Source organism: Scyliorhinus torazame, chromosome 10 (assembly GCF_047496885.1).
Source record: "Scyliorhinus torazame isolate Kashiwa2021f chromosome 10, sScyTor2.1, whole genome shotgun sequence".
NCBI classification, from domain to species: domain Eukaryota; kingdom Metazoa; phylum Chordata; class Chondrichthyes; order Carcharhiniformes; family Scyliorhinidae; genus Scyliorhinus; species Scyliorhinus torazame.
Genome location: NC_092716.1, coordinates 31,308,039 through 31,326,762, shown reverse-complemented (window position 1 = coordinate 31,326,762; position 18,724 = coordinate 31,308,039). Strand labels below are relative to the sequence as shown.

Sequence of the window (18,724 nt, the reverse complement as noted above, 5' to 3'; positions counted from 1 at the left end):
CTGCACATCTTTGGGTCGTGGGGGCGAAACCCACGCAAACACGGGGAGAATGCGCAAACTCCACACGGACAGTGATTCAGAGCCGGGATCGAACCTGGGACCTCGGCGCTGTGAGACTGCAGTGCTACCACTGCGCCACCGTGTTGCCCTAATGATCAGTTTAGTTCAGTGGCTTAGACAGTTGTTTTGCAATGCAGAGCAAGGCTAGCAGTGTGGGTTCAATTCCCATACCAGTTGAGGTTATTCATGAAGGCCCACCTTCTCAACCTTGCCCCTCGCCCGAGATGTGGTGATTCTCAGGTTAAATCGCCACAAGTCAGCTCTCCCCCTCAAAAAGGGAGCTACGCATGCTACTTTTTTTACTTTATGACTTACGAAATAGGAGCAGATGTAGCACATTCAGCCCCTCGAGCTTGCTCTGCCTTTTAATAAGATCATGATTGATCTGTTTGTGTTTCGAGTTCCACATTCCCATCTACCCCCATTAATCTTTGATTCCCTTGCCGAACAAGTATCTATCGCCACAGGTCTGACAGCATCTATGGAGAGAGAAGGGAGCTAACGTTTTGAATTCTGGATGACTCTGGACAGAGTCACCCAGGAGCGAATGTTAGCTCCCTTCTCTTTCCACAGATGATGTCAGACCTGCTGAGATTGTCCAGTATTTTCTCTTTTTGTTTCAGATTCCAGCGTCCGCAGTAATTTGCTTTTATCTAAGTATCAGGGGCTGTTTAGCACAGGGCTAAATCGCTGGCTTTGAAAGCAGACAAGGCAGGCCAGCAGCACGGTTCAATTCCCGTAACAGCCTCCCCAAACAGGTGCCGGAATGTGGCGACTAGGGGCTTGTCACAGTAACTTCATTGAAGCCTACTTGTGACAATAAGCGATTTTCATTTCATTTCCTCTATCCACCTCTGCCTTAAAGATTTTCAATCACCCTGCTTCTACCTGAAGTCATACAACTCTATGAAAGAAAATAACTCTTCTCATCTCTGTCCTATAAGGGCGACCCCTAATTTTAAAACAGTGCCCCCTGTTCTGGACTCACCCACAAGAGGAACCATCCTTTCCATGTCCACCTTGCCAAGACTGTTTCGGATCTTATATACTTCAATCAGGTCAGCTCCTCTTCTAAACTCCAGTGGAGACAAGTCCAGTCTATCCAAACTTACCTCAGAAGACAACCCGCTTGTTGCAGGTATCAATCTAGTAAACCTCCTCTGAACCTCCTCCAACACACTTGCATCCTTCCTTAAATAACGAGACTAATACTACACAGTATTCAAGATGAGATCTCACCAATGCCCTGTATAATTGACTCATGACACATTTACATTTATGTTCAATTCTTCTTGTAATGAAGGATGGCATTTCATTAGCCTGCTTGATTACATAATGTACCTGCATGCTAATCTTTTAGGACACACACTAGAATCCCTCTGGATGTCAGAATTCTGCAATTGTTCTCCACTTAAATCATACCCTGCCTTTTATTCTTCCTTCCAAAGTGAACAAGTTTACATTTTCCGACACTATGCTCTATCTGCCAGATTTTTGTCCGCTCGACCTAGCTATATCAGTCTACAAACTCATTAATGTTTTCTTCGCAACATACTTTCCTACCGATCCTTGGGTCATCTGCAAATTTAGCTACCACACCTTCACTCCTTTCACCTCAGGTATTGATGTAAATTCCAATAGGTTGAGGCCCCTGCACAAACCACTATGGGACTTCACTTGACACATCCTGCCAATCAGACAAAGACCCATTTGTTTTCTGACAGCTAGCCAATCTTCTATCCAAGCTTATAGGTCACCCCCTACCTTTCATTTTCCGAAATATCCTTTGATATGGCATCTTACCAAATGCCTCTTGGAACTCCAAATGCAGTACATCTACAGGCTCCCCTTTATCTACAGCACATGTTACCCCTTCAAAGAACTCTAATAAATTGATTGAGCATGATTTCCATTTCATAAAACCATACTGATCATTCCCGATTTCCTTGAGTTTTTCCGAAGTGCCCAAGATCGATTTTAACACTTTCAGCAGGTCAGATGGCAAGCGAACAGGCCTGTCGTTTCCGGTTTGCTGCCTCCCTTATTTCTTGAATAAAGGGGTTATATTTCCTACTTTCCAGCTTGATGGAACCTTTCCAGAATCTAGGGACTTTTGGAAATGAACACTAACGCAGCTACTATCACATTATCCATCTCTTTTACGTTCCGAGGATGAAGTCCATCAGGACCTGTAGACTTGTCAACCCGCAGTTCCATCAGTTGCTCAGTACTGCTTCCTCAGAGATTGTTATTTCACCAAGTTCCTCTTTACCTTCCAGCTCCTGGTTTACAGCTATTAGTGGAGTGTTTTTAATATCCTCTACAGAAGCAAAATATTTATTAATTTCTTTATAATTGACATTCAAATTTCCATTTACACACTCTAGAGGCCGTTTACTTACTCTTTTCCTTTTTTAGAGACCCATGGGAACTCATGCTATTTGTTTTTACATTTCTTTTTTTAAATTTAGAGTACCCAATTCATTTTTTCCAATTAAGGGGCAATTTAGCGTGGCCAATCCACCTACCCTGCACATCTTTGGGTTGTGGGGGCGAAACCCACGGGGAGAATGTGTAAACTCCACACGGACAGTGACCCAGAGCCGGGATTGAACCTGGGACCTCGGCGCCGTGAGGCCGCAGTGCTAACCCTTGTTTTTACATTTCTATCTATCTCCCTATCATACTTGATTTTTTTCTCCTTGTTAAGATTTTATAATTCTCTGGTATTCTTTATATTCTGACATATCATCTGACCTGCCACTCATCTTTATGCCGTTGTATGCTTTTTCCTTAAGTCGGATGCTTTCTCTCCATTCTTTAGTTAACCATAGGTGGTGGATCCTCCATTCGAATGTTTCCTGAAAGTAGGAATATATTTATTCTGACTATTCTGAAATATCCCCTTAAATGTCTGACACTGTTTTCTATTTATATCCCCGTTCATGTCAGCTGGCTCAATTTTTAAGCCCACATAGTTGCCCAATTTAAGTTTATATTACAAGTCTTAGACCCACACTTCTCCCTTTGAAACTGGATGGAAAATTCAGTCATATTTTGGTCACTGTCACCTGGCCTTTACTCTGAGGTCATTAATTAATCTTGTCATATTACACAATACCAAGCCTAATATACCCTGCTCTTTGGTTGGTTCCAGAATACACTACTCTAAACTATCTTGAAAGCATTCTATGAACTCCTCATCCAGGCGATGACTGCCAATTTGATTTTTTAGTTTATATGTAGATTAAATTCACCCAAGATTATTGCCATCCCCTTATCACAGTCACTCAAAATTTCCTCTTTGTCCTACATTGTGGCTGCTGTTAATGGACCCACTAGTGATCTCTTTCCACGTCTATTCCTCATCTCCACCCAAACCGATTCTCCATCTGGATCTCCTGAACCAAGGTAATCCCCAACTATTGCACAAATGCATCCTTGATTAATAGTGCTATCTCTCCACCTTTACCCAGCTTCCTATCCTTCTTGAATGTCATTTACGCCTCAATATTCAGGACCCAATCCTTGTTGCCCTGCAGCCACGTCTCTGTAGTGACTATCAAATCATATTTATTTACTTCAATGTGTGTCATCAATTTGCTTACATTGCAATGAATGCTGCGTGTATTTAGATACAGAGTTCATAGTTTTGTTTTTTTGTCATCTTTGTAACATCTCGTCCCGACTGTGCATTCTGAATTATTTACTTCCTCTGTTCCTTCCGGCCATCCTCTGATCCTCATTTCCCATAATATTATTTTCATCTCTTACCTTCTCTCTATTCTTTGATAAATCACATATTTCCAAATTTGGTCCCCACTTCTAAACCCCTGTATACTTCCTTAGTTATGTAGTTCGCAAGAGTAGTATTTCCAGCTTGGTTTAGGTGTAGACCATACCAATGGTATAACCCCACCTTCCCATGTGCTGGTCCCAGTGCCCTACAAATTGAATCCCATTTCTCCCACACCACTGTTTGATCGATATATCCATCTCTCTAATTCAATGTACCCTGTGCCAATTTGCATACAGCCTGGGTAATAATCTAGAGATTATAACTTTTGAAGTTTTGTTTTTTAATATAGCGCCTAGCTCTTTATATTCTTTACGCAGAACCTCTTTCCTAGTTCTCCCTCTGTCGTTAGTACCTACGTAGAGCATGACAATTGGACTCACCCACTTCCACACTATTTCCTCTCCAGTCCTGAGCAGATGCCCCAAATCCTGGCAGCAGGCAGACAGCGCAGCCGTTTGGACCCTCGGTCATTTGCAGTGAACAGTATCATTCTCCCATACTATACTGTCCCTGACTATAATCTTTCCCCGTTATTTAATTAGACTATTCACTTACTTTTATTTCTTTCTTATAGACTTTATTAACTTTACCACCAATTTGTATACTATTTTAAAATTTAGCAATAGAATAGACCTTAATCACTTACCAGATACTCCCCAAACGGCTAGCTCCTTTCCCTGTAGTAAAGTAGGAACCAATTCCTACAGGGTGAGAAAGGTAGAAAATCCAAAGAGAACAAGCACCGCCTTCCCCCTCCCTTCACCAAACTCCCCCACTCATCAAACTCAGTTCCTCAGCTGGACCTATTTGCCAGGAAGAGATTGCCACCTCATTAGACATTTCATTAAGTCAACAACAAGGGCTGCCTTACTCTCCAGAGTGTAAACGGGAGAGTGGTAAGAATACTTGCATGGAAAAAAGAAACCTGGGTGAGATACTGTTGTGTCAAGTAGTCAAAAGTGTTAAAGAAATGCTTTTCTTGATGCATGAAGTGAGAAGGGAATGTGTGCAAATGAGCAACTGCACATTGATTATTCATCACAAAATCTGTGGGAATTAACTTCAATTACGTTCTAGTAAACTCACAAATAGTCTTCAGAAGTTTGTTTGCTTGTGCCTTTTTGTGCTAATGAAAAATGCAATGTTGCACAATGGTGCAGTAATGTGGGTCGTACAAGAAGTTAGCTGGTGTCAAGCCTATCTGTCACTCAAATTCTTTCACTTCTGGTGAGTCGGAGTCATTAATTCTTGCTCAGGCCACGAACGTACAAGTCAAAAGCAAAATGAGATAACATGTAAACGTATGTTCCACGGCAGTTTTTTTTTGTTTTTGCAGAAGCAGTTGCATACCATGTGATCTAATTTATGAAGTTATCTGAGCACGGTCTGATATTATTATCAAAGGAGAATAGGTCAGCGTTAGTAGAGCAGGTCAAAGGTATCTTTATAACAACAACAAATAGTATTTATATTGCCCCTTTAATATAGTCAAACATCCCAAGGAGCTTTACAGTGGAATTATCAACATAATTTGACCTGAAGCTGCATAAGGAAATATTAGAATGGACAACCAAACAATTGGTCAAAGAGGTAGGTTCTTATAGGAAGGTTGCAAGGAGTGAGTACACGTAATGGTATTATTATGGGCGAGGTATTTTCAGAACCACAAAATGTATCATGGAGTTCAACCAACCTCATGGGACACATGGGTTTTTAAACACAAAACACTGTTTATTCCATGAACTCAACTTAACATCTTAAATGAACATTGGATCTCTTAACACCCCTTACTTCAAAGATAACTCAGAAAATATTGCAACAGTAAATAACTCCTTAAAATGTTCCTTCAAACTTCCAAGAGACTTAACACCTGTAAATAAAATCACATCAGGTTAAAGGATATATATTTTTTCTGTAGAATGGCAGAGATATATTAGCTTGGTTGATTTGAGCTCCAGCACCTTGCTTTCTTCTTGCAGCTCTCTGGACACACACAGACACACACCTACTGCTTTTTAAACTGAAACTAAAAACCTGCAAAACCAAACTGCAAATTGGCTGCACTGAGCTGAGCTCCACCCACTCTCTGACATCACTGTTTTCTTAAAGGTATATTGCTTAAACATCCATGTCTTAAAGGCACTCTCGCATGACAGTATTCTCATTCTATTAACATAACGCAAAGGTAAAACTGACATCTGGATATGTTAAAAGCAATACCCACTTTATCATGACCCTTGAGAGTATGTTTGCCAAACCTTCCCCTCATTGTCTGGGAATCTTCAGGAATTAAGGAGTCGCCTGGGCCGAGGGAAAATTATTTCAAGTTTGTTTGGTGAATGTCACACTTTGTTCTTTCCTGACTCCCAGTGTGGCTGGTCCCCCTGTCATCCTGGGCTGTGCCTGCATGTGTAGATTTTGTACCTCACAAAATGGCGCAGTTTCACTGGTGTGGCTACTGTGGGCAGCTGGTGCTGCCATTGTAGCCTTGCTGTTTGTGGTATTATACAATGGTTGTGAGGCTTCGGAAGAAGCTCAGGTGGACATGGAAAGAAACATGATCAAAACCTTTCTCCAACTGAGAATCAGAAAACATACAAGATCCTGAAGGGGTTTGACAGGGTCGACATTGAGAGGCTGTTTCTCTCGGATGGAGAGTGTACGACAGAGGGTCACAGTCTCAGGTTAAGAGGTCAATCATTTAGGACTGTAATGAGGAGCAAGTTCTTCAGTCAGAGGGTTGTGAATCTTCAAACATTTCTACCCCAAAGGGATGTGAATGCTGTATTATTGAATATATTTAAGGCTGAATTAGAAAAATGTTTGGTCTCAGGAAAACGAGCGATATGGGCAAAGGGCGGGAGAGTGGAGTTCAGGCATAAGATCAGACATGGTTGTTTTGAATAGCAGAAACGGCTCAAGAGCTCAGAAGATCTTTCCTGTTTCTATTTCTTATGTTCTTATGAGGTGACATTATGGCTGGGACTTTCTGGTTGTTCACAACGGCGGGATCTTCCGGTCATGCCGACGTCACTCCCCCTTTGTCGGTTTCCCGGTGGCGAGGGGTGCATGGGGACCAGAAGATCCCACCGCTGGCCAATGATGGGCCGCCTTCATCGTGGGTTGGGCGGAAAATCCCACCACTGTCTAACACTCTTCCTGCCGGATGTGAACTCTGACGTAATCTGATGTAAACTCTAACGTTTCCTGCCTGACCAGTGCCAGCATTAAATATCTCAACAGTAAAGGGGCCCAAGATTTTCCAAATGCGGTCAAGAGTCATGTGATTAGTTTGTCACTTTAAAAAAAGCAGAATTTAGCAGATGGCCACTGTGATACTTGCACCTTTAAGTTGCTGCAACCGATGAAATCTTGCAACAGGTTGTTCCATTTTGCAAGCTCCCAATTCACACGAAGCACGTGTGATATTTGAGACTTGTCCTCATTATTCAGATGTGCGGAACAAAAGAAATTGGAGTGGGATCTATGCTCATGAAGTTGAGCAAATGCTGTTTCCATCTGGCAACATCTTCAGTGAAGATCACTCGCCTTGGGGCTTTGAAATGAAATGAAATGAAAATCGCTTATTGTCACAAGTAGGCTTCAAATGAAGTTACTGTGAAAAGCCCCTAGTCACCACATTCCGGCACCTGTTCGGGGAGGCTGTTACGGGAATTGAACCGTGCTGCTGGCCTGCCTTGGTCTGCTTTCAAAGCCAGCGATTTAGCCCTGTGCAAAACAGTATGTGTAGATCTGGACATCTCTGTATAAGATAACTGGTAATCAGTAATTAATTAGAATTATTCTCTTGAACCATACATCAGTGCTAACTTTGTAAGTATTAAATGGGATTTCAACATTTCCACTTGTTCATAAACAGGAAGAATAAATGATTATCTGGTGTGAAATGGGTTGAATGATTCTGAGTCAGAAAATATAGAAATTATACACCAGAAGAAGTCTATTCAGATCAGCTCTTTCACAACAACCATCTGCTCTAGTCTTATTTCAATGCTCTCTGCCTGTATCATTCTATATTCTTCCTTTTTAAGTATATACCTAACCACGCTACCACCAAGAAAGCACAACAGCGCCTATACGTCCTTAGGAAACTAAGGAAATTCAGCATGTCCACATTAACCCTCACCAACTTTTACAGATGCACCATAGAAAACATCCTATCAGGCTGCATCACAGCCTGGTATGGCAACTGCTCGGCCCAGAACCGCAAGAAACTTCAGAGAGTTGTGGACACCGCCCAGTCCATCACACAAACCTGCCTCCCATCCATTGACTCCCAACCACCAAGTTCCCTACTAGTCTGGGCCCACCCAAAATGACTGCCCCCTCCATCCTCTCCTAAACCCAACCATAAATTCACCTGCGTCACCAGCACAACCCCCCCACCCCACACCTGGGTACCCTCCGCAGCCCCCTCCCCCACACTGCTTCTGTTTACTAGCATCTGCTGCTAGCATGACAACTCCCACCTGGAGATCTATACAAAGTACTCCCATCAAAACCACCCCTCCCCTCACTCTGCTTCTCCAACCTTCTTCGTTCAAAAAGCCCCAACCCAAGCCCCCTGACCAGAACCCCCACCCCTCTGCCCCACCTTGCTCCAGCAGGAGAAAGATACCCAAAGCTAGTAACCATCCCCTCATCGACCAAAACAAAAGCAAGAACATGTGCAATAAAACAACATAGCACATGCAACACCTGTCTGTACATATCGAGCCCAAAACACAAAATTTCCCATCATTCGCCCTCCCCAACCCATGTTCCTTGACAAAGTCAGTCGCCTCCTCCAGTTTCGTAAAATAATGTTCCTTGTCCTTAAAAGTCACCCAATGTTTGGCCAGGCACAACACCCCAAACCGGATCCTGCTACGCCTTGGCCTTGTTAAAACCTGCCAGCCATTTGACCAGGTCGGCCTCAATGTCCTCACAAATCCGGATCTGATTCCCCTCCCAGTTACAGTCTCATATCGACTTGGCCCACCTCAGAATCCTCTCCTCCTCCTGGCACCTGTGCATCCAGATAATCACCAACCATGGCAGCTGTCCAGCTTTTGGCCTCTGTCATAATGACTGGTGGGCCTGGTCTACCTCTGGAGCCTTATTGAAGACCCCCTCTTCGACCAGCTTCGCGGACATTTTTAATGCATAGTCTGTGGCACTCGTTCCCTTCACCTCTGCTGCCTGAACTGATTCTCCTGGTCATCCACCCTCGCAATCAGGACCTTGCAGGCCACTCTAGGGTTTATATAAATTTACTATTTTTTGATAAATGTACCATTTCATATTAATCTGCATTGCACTGGAGCTCCCATCACCCCACTCACTTAGCACCAAACACAACTTGCGATTATATAGGGCTTTTATCAAAAAATGTACCAAAGTATTGCACAGGAGCATTACCAAACAAAACTTTGACGATGAGCCACATAACGTGATATTGGGGCAGATGGTTTAAAGCTTGGTCAAAGAAATAGAATTGAAGGTGGTCTTAAAGGTGAACAGGAAGATAGAGTGCATGAGAGGTTTAGCAAGCAGATGGGAAATTAACTCTGGCGAGGTACAAAGGGCCAGAACTGGGAGAGCACAGATATCATGGAGGGTTGTAGGGCTGGAGGAGGTTAGTGATGGGGAGCGGTGAGGCCATGGTGAGATTTGAAAATAAGGATGAGAATTTTAAAATCAAGCCATTGCTTAACTGGAAGAGAATCTAGGTCAGCAAGGATAATGTGACAGGTGTTCCCTTTAAGCTACATGGCCATGCAGTCATGCAAAGGTCCTACACACAAGATGGCCCCTTTAAGTTGCCATTTGTGTGTAGCCATGTAAAAAAATTGAAAGGGGCTACAAACTCTCACCACTTCCCCAGAAACTTAGTGGGAGCTTTGTTGATGGACAACCAAGACTTGGTGTGAGTTATGATACCGGCGGCAAACGTTTGATTGAAGTTTGTGAAGAGTGAAATATGGGGTGTCTTAACCATTCTTACCAAACTGTGCCCCTCTGCAGTCCCCTCAATTTGCCATGTCCCAACACTTGATACTGTTAGAAAACTTCACAATTATTGTTCAGTCTGCATTTTTATTAGTCCTCATAACTTGCTTGTGATATCTGTGACATTTTTGGCTTCAATATTGCTTCTGTTGCAGTTGATTGCTACTTACGATTCCAGTATCTCTGAATTTCTGGACACCACTTTTGCTTCTTTGGTAACCGTCCCGCCATGATTGTTTCATATATCTCATTCCCTACATATTTTAATTATCCTTATGTGGTCAGAAAATTGAATAGCTTTAATAAGCATGGCAGCATAAAAATTGAATATCTTTATATCAAAGTTTGCAATGGCTTCTGTGATATATCTGTAATATATATTTATATATATATTTGGTCTTGTGTAAATGACACTCTCTGGTCACACTTCATTCATCTTATTATCCATCAGAAGTTGAATTCGTAAATCACGGTAATTGAGAGATTTTACTAGCAGAGTAATTAAGGGTTTGGTATGCACTTGTGATTTATCAATGGTATTTTTGTTCACAAACTGATTGAAAATTTTCACACATATATATTGCTTAAAGGCTACTCCTCAATCTGTGCAAGTCAGTCAATGAATGTGCTGAAAAAGGTATGGATTGACAAGATCATATGCTATAGGTGAACAAGACTAATTGGCTTGTGCCAACCAATGAAATGAAATGAAATGAAAATCGCTTATTGTCACAAGTAGGCCTCAAATGAAGTTACTGTGAAAAGCCCCTAGTCGCCACATTCCGGCGCCTGTTCGGGGAGGCTGGTACGGGAATTGAACCGTGCTGCTGGCCTGCCTTGGTCTGCTTTCAAATCCAGCGATTTAGCCCAGTCAGAAAGAGCCTAATATCCCTTCATTACAGCTTCTAATTATTTTTCAAATCAGTCCAACACTTTTGCCTCTGCTGACGTACCCAACAGCCCAATCTATTTGTTGATTGTTCTCTGCCTACCTGTCACAATCCTAATTTTGTCTTTTACAACTTTGAACTCGTGCTCTCTAGCTTAACGGTTACGGTCTAATTCAAAGTCGTGTTTCTGATTCCTTTATCGAATGCCACCCTGGACGTACCTTATAAATTCCCCTCTCAGTTGTTCTTCGACAGCCCATATCTCATTAACACAATTTATCTGGTGCAAAAAAGATCATTTCTGAATTGTCAGCAAAACTTAAATAGAACGTTGTACCCGACACTTGATCTGACCAAAGTATTGCACAGTTAAAGCATGATGCCCTCTGACCTCTTCTGTTTTTTGAATTTATATTTTTGCATTTTATTCACACACTTGATTACGGTTTTACAGAGTTGAGCAGTTGTGCAGTGAGTTTTCCAATACTCACGACTTAATTCGTAGCTATTCCAAGACTATTCCTGAAGTAATAATAACACCACACACATTATTTTCCTTCAGTCCACATACTTTTATATGGCTGAGGTTTCACCCACTTATATATTTATTCTATCTAATTTTGCAGCTTCTAAAACTGCCTTCTTAGATTCAATTATCCTTCATAGTTTGGTATGATTGGTCCTTTGAGCATTGTATTTCTGCAACAATACCTTTCTTCTTTTGTCTCCAATGCATCAGCTAAAATCTTTAGTCATCTTTCAGTGTCATAAAGCTTGAAAACTAACTCTTAAATGAAAGCTCTCTTGCATTTTTTCCAGGTTCTTTATGTTCATAATTACATATACATTCAGTGGACTTCATCCGAATGTTTCTTAGAAGTGATTTTTTCCCCTTTCATTCAATAACGTGTCAGATTTGGCAGCTGCACTGATGGCACTCAGCTCTGCTTCACCACCTTGACCCCTCCACTAAATTGTCACACCACTCACCTGACATCCAGTGCTTGATCAGGAGAAATTGCCTCCAACTAAATATTGGGAAGAACAAATGCCTTACCTTTGGCCCACGCTACAAACTCCATTCGCTTGCCCCAGCCTCTCCACCTCTCCTCCTCAGTCAAGCCCTCCATTTAAACCTACCATTTTGACCAAGCTCTTTGTCACATGTTCTAGCATCTCCTTATATGACATAATATCAAGTTTAAATGCAAGTTATTGCACGTACATGTCATATCGTGCACATTGTTTTCTCTTTACTCGCCCTGTTTCAGCATTGGTGGGCAGATTTCTCAGATGATTAAGTCTTAACCCTTTTCATAATTACCACCACAGTGGTTCCATTTTATTCGCTGCAATATTCTTGTCTTGCTGTTTCATTTTTTCTGCTCCCCTCTGTATCTACACTGTTGGAAAGTTAAGTGTGTCTGCACCAGCATAATTCTCTGAGGTTGTATTGATATGGCACCAATTATTGTCTTCTATTAATAATTTTGCCAATTGAAGACACAGAAAACAATGAATCAGTCGTAGGTTCGATCAATTGCAGGGAGAAATATTTTGTTTGCTGCTTCCCGCAGTTACTTGATTAATTTATGAATTCTGAGAACTTACTTTTTAACCATCAAACTTATTGCAGATTATAATTGGTTTGTTTTTGAAGCTACGTATGTTTGCCAAGCAACTCGACAGCGTGTTACAATAGTTGGAAACTGCACTGGGAGTTCAGAAAATCTACTTTCAAATTTGCATTGAAGTCCAACTGAGATATTTCAGATTAATTCTGTCACCTTTGATAGATGTGAAGGACTCCAGCTGAAATAAATTTGACTGCCAAATCAAACAGAAAATTAAGTTACTTCACATTTATTCAGGAAGCAATGATGATTTGAAAGCAGCGTAGAAGAGTACAGAGCAAGGAGATTAAGATGAATGTTTTTAAAACCCTTGCTTTAACTGCCGTATTGCGTCCATTCTGAGCACACCCCTTAGAAAGGATGTGAGGGCTTTAGGGAAGCTGTGGAAAAGATTTACGAGAGTGGTTCCATTTACGAGGAACAACAGTTAAGTGGATAGATTGGAGAAGCTGGGTTGTTCTCTTTAGAGAATATTGAGAGGAGATTTGATAGCCGTGTTCAAAATCATGAAGCGTCCAGACTGAATGGGTCAGGAGAAACAGAAGGATTGGAAACCAGCAGATGAGGATTTATTGTGATTGGCAAAAGAAGGGTCGATTGATTTCAAACTCAATTAAGGACTATTGCATGGCTCAATCCAATTTGGTTGGAGACAATAACTGTTATGATCCCAGCTGATAATACTGGACAAGTCAGACCCCATAATGAAGCCTGGCTTGATGGATCCTACCTTTTGTTTTAGAAACTGTGGAGGAAAGTCACTGAACAAAACGACAGAAATCTGCTGATGAACCTTTAACACAAATAATAAAATGGCAAATGAACTACATTACACCAGGCAAAAAGGTTGGGAAGATCTCAATACAAACACAAGAAGATGATTCAATTTCCCAATCTTCCTTTACCCAGCAATATATTTGAGACCAACTACTTTCGAACATATTTCTCAAGTAAAAACTGTAGAACTGATCCCTGAAAGTATACATGGACCAATGAAGAGTTACCACTACCTTGACACAAAGGATCCGTTTTGGGACTGGTACACATGCAAACAGTTTTCTAAAGGGCATTCTTGAGCATTCACTTGATGCTTCTCACCCAACTTGTATCTCTCCCCGAGATTCCAAAAACTACACTCTAAACTCTCTGTTTGGGAGGCTATGTTCTCCCACCGGAGGAGAATTGCAACCAATTTACAATCCCCCTTTGGAGTGCAAATTGAATGAAATTCCGTATCTCTTGCCACGCAAAATTATCCATGGCAATGAATGCGAGGGATTCCAGAGGGACACCCGCTACTGGGCCGCCATTTTGAGTGGGCGGGCCAGGTAGTGAAGTCCCACAGCTGGCCACCCCCACTCCCCCACACCGCAACCAATTTCCCAAATCTCCCATGCCCCCCCCCCACGCACACTGCAAAGCATCCCCCCACCCCCCGGATTGCCTGGGTGCCTCCTTCTGCCACATATGGGGGTGACCCCCCACCCCCAAACCCCTTAATGAGGAAGACCACCCCAGGACCCCATGAATAGGGAGACCCTCCCGTGACCCCTGAATGAGGGGAAGTCTCCACAGGGACTCCCTAACTAAAGGGTGTCTTCCCCGCCCCCCCCCCCCCCCCCCCCCCCCCAGATATCCCCGAACTAAAGGGACTCCCTAACGGACACCCTAACTAAAGGGACCCCAACAGAGGTCCCCTAACTAAAGGGACCCCACACAGGCCCCCCCTCAGACTGTTGCCCTCCTCGCCCCCCCCCCCAAAAAAAAAATAGAGACTCCTGTCTGGAAGCTAAAGGGCAGTCTAGTCAGGGGCAGAGAACAAAATTACAGCTGTAACACTTACCTGGAAGCTCTGCTTGTTCATTCCTGGAAGGAGAACACCTGTGACCTGTGTTTAAACCCCTCAGAGCCATTAGCTACAAGCCATTCATAGCCTTCTAGTAGTGGGCTGTGATTGACAGCTTCCACACACCAGCTGTAGCCGTGATTCATTCATCTTTTTTCATGGATCAGTGTTCTATGTGTTGAAACCCCAATGTTTATAAACATTCACCATAACAAGGAGAGGTAAGTACATGCCAAGCACTAAGTTAGGGGGTCCCTGTGGGTGGTCCCTTTAGTTAGGGAGTCTCTGTAGTGGGTCCCTTTAGTTAAGGGGTCCTTGTGGGTGTCCCTTTAGTTGAGGGTCCCTGTGAAGGTGTTCCTTCAGTTAGGGGGTCCCGGAGTGTCTCCCTATTCATGGGGTCCTGGGGGGTCTCTCTATTCATGAGGTCCCAAGGGGGATGGGGGGGGGGGGGCTGCATCGGTGGGGGGTGGGGGGGGGGGTACTGGTAGAGGAGATAATAGGCAGCTAGTGGATTGTTGGGGTGGGGGGGGGAACAATGATCCTTGGAGGGTGCCTCCGGCAGGCGGCTTCCCTTGGAGTTTCCCGCTTGGCCACAGTGAGGTCCACTATGCTGGGGCCATGCTGGTAGATACCATAATTGATCCGTGCCCACGTGATTCCCATCCCCCGGGATTGGAGAATCATGGAGGGCAGGAGCATAGGTAGTGCAGTGGTTAGCACAGTTGCTTCACAGCTCCAGGGTCCCAGGTTCGATTCCCGGCTTGGGTCACTGCCTGTGCCGTGATTGCACGTTCTCCCCGTGTGTGCGTGGGTTTCCTCTGGGTGCTCCGGTTTCCTCCCACAGTCCAAAGATGTGCAGGTTAGATGGATTGGCCATGATAAATTGCCCTTAGTGTCCAAAATAAGGTTAGGTGGGGTTATGGAGATGGGGTGGAGGTGTGGGCCCAGGTAGGGTGCTCTTTCCAAGGGCACGTGCAGGCTCAATGGGCTGAATGGCCTCTTTCTGCATTGTAAATTCTATGCCGAGCCCACTAAATGGATGTAAATGTGTCATGAAGACCCATTTGCATTCATTCACATCTTCCCCCTGGCACGCAGTCATGGATGCCGATCCCAGCGCCAATGGCAGGTCGGTGCATTGCGATCGGCGATCCCTATTTTCTTTCCCCCAACGCCTGATTCTCCGTCCCATCAGCAAACATGATCAAGGCATCACGGGACGGAGAACCCAGCCCACTATTGCTTCAACAGCAGAGCAACCACATGGGTTCCCTAAATGTAGTCTCCCAAACAGTTTCCGAGCAGCCTTGTAGCATTTCTTATCTCAGAGAGCTGAAAATCTCTGTCTTCACTCTCTGACCCACACTGAACACTCCCCTCTCTTTCTCTCTGTCTCTGTGTCACTTGATCACTGTCACTGGGCAATAGTCTTGGTTTTTCTACGTTTATGTCTTTTTCCCCAAAGTCACTAAACCCACCTCTATCTTCAGGAGTTGTAAAACCTCATTAAAATGATTGTATATATAAACAAACCCAAAAGACTGACTTATGAGCCATTTCTAGGCACCAAGGCTCATAAAGGACCTAAATGAAACTGGAACCAACTTGCCTTTCTTAACACAATAATGCATACCAATAAAGGCAACTTAAAAATTGTACATTGTTCATCACACAGATCTGGATGGAGCTACTGGATAGATATACAGTTGTGTTAGCTATAAATTTCAGCACAACAGCAAAGTTACAACGTTAAATCTACCGTGAGAGAATGTTCAGTCTGGCATAATGTAACAAAAAGCAATTTAATAAATGGAGAAGTTTGTTTTCTCCTGGTATGAACCCCGCTTATATTCAATGCGATATTTGTGGTTTGCAATAATGTGAGGAAAGACGTGAAAACCGGTGGGGAAAGGAGTGAGTCTTGTTACTTACTAAAATAATTTTTTTATTAAACATTAAAACACACAAGAAAGTGAATGGTATACAGCAACATTTATAAATTAACAACAATAATGGTAACCCATATAGTGTACTTAAATTGCGCCCCAATCTAAATGTATCTACTTCCCTAAACTCTGAGAATACACTTTCCCCAAAGCAACATCCCATCGGTTTTAAAACTGAGTGTCAAATCCAACAAATACTTACCAGACAGGACCTGCAGCTTTCTCTTCAGAACTTTTCCTCTAGTTTCGAGCAGAAGTATGGGGTCTCACTGAGGCTGACATTTTCTGCTTTCCTTCCACACAACAGCTTGATTTTCTGAGACAGCTCTGATTTCAACTAGGCATGGCTATGATCTCGGTCCCCAGACTGCGAGTTTCCAATTTGCTCAACAAAATACCTGTTGCACCCTACTACTAGGCTAATGTGCATCTCACAAGCCCTCAGTGCAGCTAAACCCCCATCAGTTTTGTTTTCTATCCGATTCTTTATTTCTTTTATTTCTTTCCAATTTTGTTGCACTACATAGGCCATTTAGTTGGTTAACTGTCTTTCTTGCTGGACCAAAAGGTTACAAGAAGAAAATTGTTCTCATTGTGAACCTTGAATTAAGTATTGGATCCTTATTGGCCTCTTTTAAGCTGCTTTTAAATAATGATTACCAAAGTAATTGTAGCAACAGTGCAATTTACTGTTTCTTGCATAAAGTAGTATTGTTGAAGGCAAGACTACCATCAGAATCCAGTCTTGTGCTTTTTGGTGGATCTTGCTGTTGATGTAAAATCTGCTCTTTAACTTGAAGAAATGAATTGAAAATATTAGTTTTGATGAACTTACTTTCATTTCTGGTCTCCTCTCTGCCCAAATAATCACAATGATAAGCAGTTAATGGCTAATGAGTGCATACATGTTCATGTTAACTCATTGTCACCCCTCTTCTTCAATACTGTGAACAGGCAGTATAGTTATTTTCTGCCCTTCTACTCTACTGATGGTACTGGCAATGCACTAACAGTTGTAGGGTAACTTGTCATTGAAAACAGCACGTTTAAGAAAAGAACATGAATATAATGTTCAGAGGCATTTATGTCTATATAACTTACTTCGGGATGTGGCTAAGGAAAGGTAATTGGTAAGTAAGGATCTTTGAGAACAGCACTACAACAAGGAATAAATATGAGAATGAAGAAATAGATCAGACAGCAAGTGAAAATGGGAGTAAAATAAGGGAGACGAATGGGGTAGGGTGGGTTCATATGCTCTGTGCTCAAGTAATAATTAGATTACCAGATGATGGAATGACTTAAGGAATTGGGAAAGGATAGACAGTTTGTTTAAAAGATCACTAGACTTGGTAATTAGAGTTTAGCTTCAGTCCATATATGAGATGCGTGCAAATTAATTGGTTGTAGGTTTTGTTTATTTAATACTTTTTAGTGTATATCTGGCAGATATACAAGTTTATTTTCCAATGTATAGAATATGCAAACCATTTAAGGGTAAATTTATGAAATCACGCAAATAATGGGAACACATAGCTGGAAAATATGGGTCAGGAGGAGACGTGTGGGAGAGTGAATATTTCAGTGGATTTAAAATTGACAGAAACATGCCAGGATTTCAAATATATTTGGTCCTATAGTGACACAATAAACAAAACCAGGAAATGGCATTTATGGTTATTATTCTATTTGCAAATTAATATTAATGGTACTTCCTCACAGGCTTTGTGGTAATACCCTAGATACATTCTGGTGTCTTTTACCAGTCAATACAGTCAAATGATTTTCACCTAGCAGGCGATGTTCTCTCCCTCTTTATTTAATATCCTCATTGCCCAAGGGTTGCTTATCATACCTCAATGATGCCATGATATCATAATGGGGCAGGTCGCGGGGACAGACACCAATAACTTTGAGGGAGGTTGTGTGGTGAGATTGCCTTCAGACTAGTGATCTAGAGTCCAGGGTAATGCTCTGAGGACCTGGATTCAAATCCCACCACAGCAGATGGAATTAAAATCTGGAATTAAAAGTCGAACGAGGACCATGTCGGTTGTCAGTAAAACTCATTTGGTGCAGCAAAGTCCTTGAGCAAAGGAATTCTGTTGGCCTTACCCGGTCTACCCGACATGTGACTCCAGATCCACAGCAATGCTGTTGACTCTTTAAAAAATGCCCCCTGAAATGGCCGAACAAACCACTCAGTTCAAGAGCAATTCGGGATGGGCAACAAATGCTAGCCCAGCCGGTGACGTCCACATCCCATGAATGAATTGTCAAAAAGCAACTATTGTGGGTACTTTTACTTGGCTCATTGTGATATTAGGGTATTGTTGAACTATTATTAGCAACGCTTGGACAACAGGAGACTAAACCCATGCCATCAACGTTATTAAGCTCCACACTCTGACCACTTGAGGTAACCACCGCAGAAATGTCACAGATCAAGATGTCAGCCCGACATTGCATAATTAATTTTTTTTTCACAATGCTAAACATTTTAATTAATTTGACTGATCACTTAGCCAGTAGGGTGC

The 18,724-nt window shown here is 42.5% G+C and overlaps 1 protein-coding gene across 1 annotated transcript in view; it reads left to right on the top strand.

Annotated features, from left to right (window-relative positions):
• The window catches only part of LOC140384795 (cadherin-13-like), a 971,948-nt gene that overhangs the window by 621,299 nt on the left and 331,925 nt on the right, over window positions 1-18,724 (top strand). The gene's annotated exons all lie outside the window — the stretch shown is intronic.